At 38.7% G+C, this 11,875-nt stretch overlaps 1 non-coding gene across 1 annotated transcript; it reads right to left on the bottom strand.

Annotated features, from left to right (window-relative positions):
- Positions 1-11,109: 11,109 nt before the first annotated feature.
- Positions 11,110-11,251, bottom strand: LOC116076607. The gene has a single exon (XR_004113015.1). It is a non-coding gene; the product is annotated as a small nucleolar RNA SNORA48 (small nucleolar RNA).
- Positions 11,252-11,875: the final 624 nt, after the last annotated feature.

Below are 11,875 nucleotides of genomic sequence, written 5' to 3'. Positions count from 1 at the left end.
ATTGTGGTACATTTACACAATGGAGTACTACTCAGCTATTAAAAACAATAAATTTATGAAATTCTTAAAGATGAAACTCTTATTTTCTGTTACTCTCATAGCAGAGTTTCCTCCCTTCTTTTGGTGATTACTGAAACTCTGCTGAAAAGACTATGTGATGTGTATCTTCCCTTTGCAGTTTCCAGGGTGGATTTTCTCCAGGCTGCAAATGACAGTTCTCCTACATTGTTATCTCTGATGATGGTGCCTTTTATTAACCTTGATGTTCTCCGTGCTCTGCTTCACTTTCTTATAGCATTCTTTTCCTGACTAATCATTTTCTTTATTTTATTTTACTTTTTCATTTTTTAAATCATTTTCTTATGGTCGAGGAATTTTTTTTGTGGCTATAGTAGACAGAATAATGGATGTACTTTCAAATGTCCAACCAACGGTCCCTCCACCACTCAAAAAACTGAGTACCCTTTAAGGTCTACAGCAAAACAAAAACAAAAACAAACAAACAAAGAAAACAAAACAAACAAAAAACCCAAAGCAAAACAGAAGCCTGATAGCATTTTGTGAGACACAGTTTAGACCTATGAACTCAAGAATACAAGTTAATTTGTTTTTAAGTTTGAATCTATTAAATTTGGGAGGACTTATGGTATCAAATAGCAAAACTAACACAGTGGAGTCCCTCTCAACAAGTAGATGTAGCTGCCAAATGACCAAATTGTCAAGTATGTGAAGAGCTCCATCTCTAATTACTAAGCATATTTTCCCCAGAAAATTCTTTCTTGAGAGACTTCTTATAAAAATAACTTTGTTTTTAAATGATTCTACCTGCTTACCATGTATGCCATGGTTAGAATTCATGCTCTTCTTCCTCGAAGATCCCTGCCATTTGGGAGAACACACGGTATATGTACAATTATTACTTTAGAGATGGGTTTCTCATTTGTGTCTCTGGGGCTGCTCTCATGAGAATAACTTGTGTTTTATGGTGTGAACACATAGAATGAGCATTTTATGAGCATGTAATGCATTGTGACATTTGAAATCAATTGTTCCTCTTTATGGGGTCTGGAGGGAAATAGTTTTTACATGTGTCTTAAGGGATAAGATATTGTTTGTGAATAACAAAATCTATGTAAATAAACAGTTACAAACCTAAACTAACACTTTCCTTTATCTTCCTAGCAATTTCACCTAATGAGCATAGGATTATGATACCCTGTTTCTATTTAGCTTTGGTCTTTACACAATATCCCACAAATTATTTCTCTGGTGACCTAAGGTTTTCCTACTGAGAATCCCAAAAGGCCAAGAATTTTCACACTTTCCATGAGAGTTCCCATGTACTTTATTTTTTAATTCCCTTCTTGTATTTCCTTTCTCCCTTAGAATATAAATAAGCCTTGAAATATTATGTGTCTGAATTGTTTTCTGTATTTTATGATTAATAATTGATTTATATCATATATGATTTATAGTTTCTTAGCTTGGAGGTTGTCTTACTACTTATTTTTTTCTAAATGGATTTAATTACTTTATTTTTTTTTTCTGGGACTTGAACTTAGGACCTTGAATGTGCTAAACAATGAGCCCTACCTACTGTTTTAAGTAAAGTTTTTTTTTTTTTTGAAATGCAGCTAGAATCCATATATTACCTTTCACTACTTTATTGTCATCATAGCAGAACCTCATAAATATGAAGGGATTTCATGTTTTAAAATTTAAAACAGCTGAAGGATGTGTTCATCCATTTAGTTATGAATGTTAGGAACTAGTGGACAGAGACTTTGGAAAGGTTTTGTGTTAGTTATTGTTAGAGGTTCAGTCCATCATAACACAGAAGGCATGGGAAATGAGATAAACTAGGAATTAGTGGATGGAGGACAGAACCACAGGGCAAGTGCAGCATCACTATCTGTCTTTAATGATCTGCCACTGTCAGCCACAGTTCTCTACTAAAGGCTCCAAAATCTTCATCAAAATTGCACAAGCCTAGGACACACTATCAAGTAATGAACTTATAGGTTCACTTTAGATTCAGATAAAAATAAGTGATTTTATAATGTGGAAAAGGAAACTTCCAATGTGTGCTTTAAATACCTTACTCAAAATGTCAGTTTTGAAAAGTAAGAGACTACAATAAGAGCCAAAAGAACCAGTTGAAATGGATTTACACTGGCCAAATGAAGGTGACCCCAGTATCACAAAAATGATAGCAATAGAGTACCAGAGCATCAATAAACACATGCTAATATAAATAAATGTGTAAGTGATAGAAAAAGAGAAAACTCTCAGAATAGAGAGACAACTGATAAATGTTAGAAGTAGGGAATTATCATTTGAAAGCTCTAGAGAAGTTTGATTCAGTTGGGAGTTGCTCAGGAATGGTACGCACAGCCAAGATCAAGTGGAACCCTGGGTCGCTACTCTGTTCCCTATGCTTACCTGCATAGGGATGGTTAGAAGGCTATTCTCAGTAGAGTTGATTGAAAGTATGCTTATATTAGACATTTGCAATGAAATCATCATAGAAAAAAATCAGATTTATTTTTTTTAGAAGTTCATAACCCCATGGTTTTTGTTGGTGAAAATCACATTGTCAGTCCAAATTCCAGGCAAAAAGAAGTAGATATCATTTCTGAGTGAAAGTAATAACAAAATTACTGAAGCCCTCTTTGAGCTTCCTTTGTCACACAGTCAGTGCATCTGGAATAAAAGTAATGGATGGCAGTGATATTTCAGTGTTGAATGGATACCTGGCTTACAAGGTTGTCTGAAGAATATGTTCCACTTTAGAGGAAATAAACATTGGAGTGTTTGCAGTATTTTGGGACAATAAAGTAATCTGTAGTTTGTCAGAGCAATCTGAAAAGAACCTATCTTCGCACATGCTTTGAGGTTCTATCTGTCTATGGAGAGATGTAGGGAGGGACAGACAGAGCAACTGGACAACTGGATTAAAATACTAACTATTGATCACTATTGTTAAAGGGAGTATGGGTGATCTGGCTATTTGCATTTAAGTTACAACATTTCAAAATAAATTACAAAATTATATATTTGGATTTGTTTGTATATGGTATATATTTGTGTGTTCACATGTGCATGGCCTCAACATGTATGTAGAAGCTCAGAAGTTGATGTTCAGGGGTTTCACTCCACTGCTTTCCATTTTATTATGTATTGAGGTAGGATACATTGGTGAACCTGAAGCTGGCTAATTCACGCTAATCAAATAAGGTATCGTGCCCTCCCCTACATTCTTCTAGAGCGCTGGCTCTATAGGTATGTTGCCACACCATGCTTGCTTTTACAGGCTTTCTTGGGATCAAAGTTCTAGTCTTCATCCTTGCCCAGTAGGCACTTTATTTATAAGATCATCTCATCGGCATTTATACTTAAATTTAAATGGAATTAAAGCTGATTCCATAGAGGTATACTTTCTGCCTCCTATTAAGCATAGATTCCTTACTCTTGAGGGAATGGATATGATAGAGACATCTATTTAGGGATGTGTGCTACAAGATCTCCCACACTCCATGTTAATTTCCATTTTACTGCATTAAGGAACTTCTGTGACTAACATGTTATAAACCAAATGGACCTAACAGATATCTACAGAACCTTTCACCAAAAAAAAAAAAAAAAACCCACAAAAGAATATACCTTATTCTCACCACTTCATGGATCCTTCTCCAAAACTTACAATATATAAGAGCACAAAGCAAACCTCAACAGATACAAGAAGGTTGAACTAACCCCTTGCATCTTATCACATCACCATAAAATAAAGTTGGACTTCAACAACAACAAAAACAACAGAAAGCCTTCATACTCATGGAAAATAAACAACTCTCTACTCAATGATCACTTTGTCAGAGAAGAAATAAAGAAGAAAGAAATTAAAAACTATCTGGAATTCAATGAAAATGATTACCCAAATTTATGAGACACAATGAAAGCAGTGCTAAGAGGAAAATTCATAGCACTAAGTGCCTTCATAAAGAATTTGGAGAGATCTTATGCTAACAACTTAAGAGCACACCTGAAAGCTCTAGAACAAAAAGAAGCAAACATGCCCAATAGGAATAGATGGTAAAGATCCCAGGAACTAAACCACTAACCAAAGAGTACGCATGGAGCAACCCATGGCTCCAGCTGCATATGTAGCAGAGAATGGCCTTGTTGGAGAGGCCCTTGGTCCTGTGAAGGCTTGATACCCCATTATAGGGGAATGCCAGGGTGGGGAGTCAGGAGTGGGTGGGTGAGTGTAGGAACACTGTCATAGAAGCAGGGAGAGGGGGAATGGGATAGGGCATTTCCAGAGGGAAAATTGGGAAAGGGGATAGCATTTGAAATGTAAATAAGTAAAATATCCAGTAAAAAAGAAAAAAGAAAAAAGGGAAGGTATGGTGGGAAATATTCAAACTCAGGGCTGAAATTAGTCAATTAGAAACAGAGAATAATAGAATCAACAAAACCAAGAGTAGTTTTTTTTTTTCTTTTTTTCTTTTTTCTTTTTTTTTTTTTTTTTTTTTTTTTTTTTTTTTTTTTTTTTTGGAGAAAATCTACAAGATTGACAAACCCTTAGCCAGAACTAATCAAAAGGTACAAAAGGTACAAAGATAGAATCCAAATTAACAAAATCAGAAAAGAAAAGGAAGACATAATAGTATAAATTGAGGAAATTAAAAAAAAATCATTAGGTTTTACTGCAAAAGTTTGTACTTCACAAAATTGCATAACCTAAATGAAATGGATGAATTTTGAAATAGATGAACACATACAAATGTTACATCAAGTTCAGATAAAACATTTAAACAACCCCAAAATCCCCAAGGAAATACAAGCAATCATTAAAAGTCTCTCAACCAACAAAAGCCCAGAAACAGAAATGCAGAATTCTACCAGAGTTTCAGAGTAGAAATGCTACTAATACTCTTCATACTATCCCACAAAAGAAATATAAGGAACACTTCTTAATGTATTCTGTGTGGTCAGTTACCCTGATGTTGAAACCACACAGACTCAACAATACAACCCAATTGTCCAAGAACTCAAAAATGTAACATATTCCTGGTACCGGGTGTTCTATTTGGTAACATACAATATCTAGTTGAGGCATTTCCCCCATTACATGGTAACTCCATCTCTTAGTGAGGGTTTTACTGCTGTGAAGAGACACCATGACCAAGGCAAGTCTTATAAAGGACAACATTTAATGGGGGCTAGCTTGTAGGTTCAGAGGTTCAATTCATTATCATCAAGGCTGCAACATGGCAGCATCCAGGCAGGCATGATACAGGAGGACCTGAGAATTCTACATCTTCATCTGAAGGCTGCTAACAAAATACTGACTTCCAGGATGTATTTTGGATGAGGGTCTTAAAGCCCACACCAACAGTGACACACTTACTCCAACAAGGCCACGCATACTTCAATAGGGCCACATCTTCTAAAGTGCCACTCCCTGGGCTGAGCATATTCAATCCATCACATTCCACTCCTTGGCCCCCCATATGCTTGTTCAAACATATGAATCTATGGGGGCCATACCTAAACATAGCATAATGCAAAATACATTTAGTCCAGCGTCAAAAGTCCTCATAGTCTATAGCAGTTTCAACAATGTTAAAAGTCTAAAGTTCAAAGTCTCTTCTGGTATTCATCAAATCACTTAACTGTAATTCCCAAACAGCAAGACAGGAAACCAGCTAGACAAAGTCCAAAGTCTGCATATTCATGGCTGATGTCAAAGTGGTCTTCAGATCTCCAACTCCTTTTTCATCTTTGTTGGCTGCAAGAAACTTCTTCCTCCTTAGCAGCTTCTCTTAGAAGATATCTCAAGACTCTGGCATCTTGAACATTCTGGGGCCTCCAAGGCAACTTCAGTGTTACAGCTTCTTGTTTCAATGTCTGCGATCCACACATAATCTGGGCTCCTCCAATAGGCTGGCATCACTTCTCCAGCTCTGCCCTCTGTAGCACTCTAAGTTCAGGTCAATCCAATCCACTGCCACTGTTGTTCTTGGTGATCATCCCATTGTACTGGAAGCTCTAATACACTGCAACTAGATTTTACTCATAGCCTCTCATAGGCTCTCTACATGGTGCCAAGCCTCAAATCCTTTGCATGCACCTTCACCAATAGCCTTCCCTGGTCTCTCACAGTTCCAAGCTTCAGCTGTTCTTCATGACACCTTCATGCCTTCAAAACCAGTACCACCTGGGTGACTCTTACACATTACCAAGTACAGCTGCAAAACCAGTTATATCCTTGGCTATCTCTGGAACACAGCTTCTTTGTTCTCTCAGAAAACACTTCCCAGAAGATTTTACCTCAATGATGCTGGTCTCTTCTTAATCACCACTAATTTCTTAGCTCCAGCTAACCATCATCAATTGTCCCAGTAGTCCCTTTTATTTTTTACTCTAAAGCTAGAACCACATGGCTGAATCTGCTGTGTTCTGCTGCTTTCTAGGGCTGGAACATTGCTCCCCTTATTCTATTACCAGCTTTCTGTTTTCCAACTCCCTCTCTGCCTAAGCTTTGTTTTCCTGGAACTTGCTCTGTAGATTGACCTTGAACTCAGAGATCTGCATGGCTCTGTCTCCTGGGATTAAAGGTGTGTAGTACCATGCCTAGATCTAAATTTAGCTGGGTAGGATCATATCCCCAAATCCCTTCATCTGTTATGCCCTAGAACATAGGATTCAGTTCCATTTTACTTCCTGGTACCCCTTTAATACTTGAACCATATATTTTATATTTTTTCCTTTCTCAGCTTGCTACACTTGTTTAAAATGCTCTTCATGAGACTTAACTAGAGAACAAAGTCTATAATGGGCATTTCTGAGACTTCCTTTGCCAATGCAACTAATCTCTGTTCACCTTAGCCTCAGGCAGACTCTTCAAACAAGGGCAAAAAGTAGCAACATTCTTAACCAAAATACCATATAAACAGTCTCTAGGCCACATACTGAAGTTCTTTTCCATTGAAACCTCTTAAGCCAGGTCTGCACAGTTCAAATCACTCACAACAACAAAGTCTTCCATATTCATACTAGGAATTAAGCCACGCTTAAAACATTCCATCTTTCCAAATCCAAAGTCCAAAAATCCACATTCTTCTAAACAAAAGAATCGTCAGGCCTATCACAGCAATATCCCAATCCCTGGTACCAACTTCTATCTTAGTTAGTGTTTTACTGCTGTGAACAGACACCATGACTAAAGCAAGTCCATCATAGAAAGGACAACATTTAATGTGGGGTAGCTTGCAGGTTCAGGGGTTCTGTCCATTATCATCAAGGTGGGAACATGGCAATATCCAGGCAGGTATGGCACAGGAGGAGCTGAGAGTTCTACACTTTCAGTTGAAGGCTGCTAGCAGAAGGCTGCTTCCAGGCAGCTAGGATGAAGTTCTTAAAGCGAAAGCCCACAGTTACACACCTATTCAAACAAGGCCACTCCTTCTAATAGTGCCACTCCCTGGACTGAGACCATGCAAACCATCATACTCTGTATATGAGAGATTTTATAGTAGTAAGCTGCAGTATAGATTTTTCAGATGGTCTTCAGTATTTTTTTATTTTTATATTTTTATATTTTATATTTTTATATTATATATATTATATTTATATTTTTATATTTATATTTTATATTTTTATAGATTTTTCAGATGGTCTTCCTACTCTTCTCACCAAATAATCCTCATCTAAATGTCCCATTATCCCTTTATAACATTACATTCTATTTCCCATATCTTGGAAGGTCTTCCTTCCAACTCCGGTTAAAGTCTATCTAACCACTATGGATATTCCATATGAACACACATATCTAAAACAAAATTAACACACCCCTATAAAAGAAAATGTGCCATTTCTGTCTTTCTTGATATGGGTTACATCACTCAAGAGTATTCTAGGCTATCTGTTTTCTAGACACAACTTCAAGGTAGTCAAAACCCTATTATGATAAAAATAAATTGAGCACAAAGTCATACATTTAACCAATCATCTATTTGCAATTGCTAGCTGCTGGGATAATGAAAAATCAGTTTTCTTCAATGGAGTAACAATGAGTCCAGCAACCATATTCCAGGGCTGGCCTCATGATCAACACAAATCAGACTGTCTTAGTTAAGGTTTTACTGCTGGGAACAGACACAATGACTAAGGTAACTCTTATAAGGACATTTATTTGGGCCTGGCTTCAGAGGTTCAGTCCATTACTACCAAGGCAGGAACACGACAGCATCCAGGCAGGCATGGTGCAGGAGGAGCTAAGAGTTTTACATCTTCATCTGAAAGCTGCTAGCAGAATATTGGCACACCTACTCCAACAAGGCCACACCTACTGCAATAGTGCCACTCCCTGGGCCCAGCATATACAAACCATCACACAGACTATATGTTTTGTTTTTTTTTACACTTGATCTTAGCCAAAAGGCCGAGAAGCGATATGTTTTGTTTTTTTTTAAGAGATAGAAAGAACATGAAGTAGTAGTTTTCTGAAGAGGATTAGGGAGGGATTATGGTAGTGGAAAGGATATGATCAAAATAAATTGCATACAAGTTTAAAAAATATTATAAAAAGAGATCGAAAGGTGAAAATCTGAAGTAAAACACCTGCAGTGCTCATAAGTAGTATAATATAGATTGATGATAAATAGGATTGATGACCAGACATGGCATTGAGCAATGGGCCGCTTGGGATGTGGTCCTCAGCACAGAAGTTCCACTGGCTGCCCATTTACACAGAGAGGCCAACATGCAAAGCTTGCCAGTCACACTGCATCTCTAACATTCTGCTTTCTCCCTAATGCTCACCCTAGAAAACAAATGATCAGCCAAGTTTAATTTTCACCAAGCTCTGAGACCATTTAAACACAGTCAGATTTACCCAAAGTCTAATGGATTCCTTAGCTCAGACCAAAAGCTGTGGCTCTTCTTTATTTGTTGGAAAAATTCTTCTACATGAGCTTATTCCAAATGGATAAATAGACCAACTGTGAGTAATGTGGTTTGTTTTGTGCATAACATATATTTTTACAAGAGAAGAAATCTTTCATAATAGAAGTGAATCTTGTTGAACTGGAAGTATAGTTGGTAATTGAAACAATTTTTACTGCGTCAGCAGCAGTGACTATTGAAATATCAAAGGGCACAAAGTAAAAAGTAGTGAATTTTAGAGCTAGAGACATTTTTTCCTTCAAGGAAAGTTATAAACATATTCAAATACATGAATAAGTAAAATTCTTCTTAAGCAAATTGTGTGTGTGTGTGTGTGTGTGTGGTATAACTGTACCTTCACAATAGTTTAAAACTGAAAAGTATATGACTCCTTCGTTTCTCACATCTCTACCCAGGGTACCACCCTGGCATCTCCCTCCATGGGAAGTGTTGACGTTTTGTTGAAACTTTGTATGAAGAGGATCCCTGCTTTGAGCTGGAAATGCTCTTCCTTCAAAAAGTGAGAAATCAGATATCAAATAACCTACAAGAAAAATTCTTACCAGCTTTAATATTACTCTGTAGTCATTTTAACTGTGACTAAGTTTTTCTTTTAACTTTTTATTGATTCTTTGTTAGTTTCACATCATGGATCGAAGTCTGCTCATCTCTCTGTTCTCTCATAATTGTCCTTTGCCCTTGCAACTACCTCCAAAGTAAAATACACACATACACACACAGACACACACAGACACACAGACACACACACACACACACACACACACACACACACACACACACCACCACCACCACCACCACCACCACCACCACCACCACCACCAATAACAAAGCATAGAAAATGTCTCATTGTGGAAGCTGTAGTATGTCACAGTGTAACTACACATTTCACCTGCAGATGTTCATTGCAATGAGTCATTGGTCTGTTTTTAAGATATCTGGCTTCTGTGACACTGTCAATACCGGATCCTTTTCAGGGACTTCTCTCAGTTATTCGGATGTTGCTCTGTGTCATCATGGAGGCCCCACAGCTTTTGAACAGCAGGAATGGCCTTTTCACAAGTCCCAACAATTCGCAAATGATAGAAATTTTGGAGTGGGTCTACTCAGGGCCATCTGGGTCTGGATGACAGCTGAGCTGGTCAGCAAATCTGCTCCCCCTTATCTGCACCAGCAGGGCAAGCTCTCCAGAGCTTTCCAGTGAGGTCACTTAATGAAGCCATCTGCAGGAGGTAAGGTCAGGTCTCCTGCTTTCATACTCTTGGGCCTGGTTCACCTGCCCATACACTTCCAGAGCCACTTCCACTGTGATGCCCAGGTAAGGTTCAAGGCTTGCTCTCCCAAATGTTATATCCAGTAAGGAGGCTGGGTTAGGTCTCCCAATCTTATGACCCCAAGACTGGCTCTCTCTGCTAATACAGGTGGGGAGGGAGGGAGAGGGAGGATATTACCTTGCACAAGATGAGTGGCTGGGCTTGGCTTGATCTTCCATGCTCTCATCCTCAGGGGCAGCTCTGTCCAGCACTCTGTCCAGCAGGACCAGATCTACTGTACTGCCCGGAGGAGGTACAGGGTCAGCTCTCACGAGTGCTGCTGCCAGTGAGAGATGGGACCAACTCTCCAGAGCACTGCATCCAGAGCGGATGGGGCCAGTTATTGACAGCTTCTGGACATCCCGGAGGTTGCCCCAACTAAGGGACATCCCCATGTTCTTTAGTGGTAATATGAGCCACAAACAGGACATTGACACGGAGCCCTGCTTCTGCATAGCCACGGACTTAAGCATGTCCCCAGCAGTATCTCTGGATGGAACTTGGCCCAGGGAATACAAGCTGGCCACTCAGAAGGGCTACTACTCTTTACACTCAGGTCTCTACTTTCATTTCTTTTCACAATGCTTAGGTTGCTCCCCTTCTCTTTCTCTCCCATCTGACCACCATGTACTCACACGTAATGGCTCTTGCTGCAGTCTAGACACACAGCCTGCAGGCCCCATGCTGTATGACATAGTGGCTATCTGGTGTCTATGGCCTCCCCATGAATCCACTGGAGGGCAGGTCTGTGAGTGTCATGATGTTCTCCCCAGGTTTCTATCTGTCTTCCTCTTCCCATGCTGGACAGCCTGGATTTTATTTGATTTTATGACTTCAAGGCATAAGATAGCTTTGGTCACTAAACTAGGCATTAAGCTAGGGTGAACAAAGACTGCCATCTGCTCTGCCCTTGACTGATAGAAGACCAACATCACCAACAAGGTGTCTCTTTGCCAGTTGCCAGGATGATTAACTCTGACTAAATTCTTAAAATTGAACATATGTAGAATTATTTCAAACATGTAAACTAAGCACAACTATGGCACCAGTTTTTTACTTGATCTCCAGGAGTCAAAGGAATCAAGGAAACAAAACTGCCACAAAATGTGATGAATTTTTTTTTGCATGAATTTGAATAAGAATGTGAATAATATTACGTGACTGTAATATCCTGCAACAACAGTAAACCTATAGAACAATGAAATTGTTTATATGTGTTCATACTTGGGTGCATATCTGTGAATTGTTCACATGTTTGACCTGCTCTACAGAGAAGGAACTGTAGGTAAAATAAGAATGAATTAAAGATAAGCAAACATGGTTAGCTCAAAATTGGCATCTCTGATCAGAGCATGTGCCTTGCCTAGCTTGATATAAGCTAGAGTCATTTGAGGAAAGGGCACCTCCATTGAAATTGCCTTTTTAAGATTGGCTTATGGGACTGGGCCTAAGAGTCATGAGTTCGATTTCTGGCTCTCATCAAAGATTCGCTTATGGGCAAACATGTGGTCTGTTTTCTTGACTGACAAATGTTTGAGTGGACCTATCATATAGGAGATGCTGCCAATTTTGGGAATATGGTCCTGGACAAT

The sequence above is a fragment of the Mastomys coucha genome, unplaced genomic scaffold, assembly GCF_008632895.1.
Source record: "Mastomys coucha isolate ucsf_1 unplaced genomic scaffold, UCSF_Mcou_1 pScaffold4, whole genome shotgun sequence".
NCBI lineage: Eukaryota > Metazoa > Chordata > Mammalia > Rodentia > Muridae > Mastomys > Mastomys coucha.
This window is presented reverse-complemented; position numbering and strand designations above follow the sequence as displayed.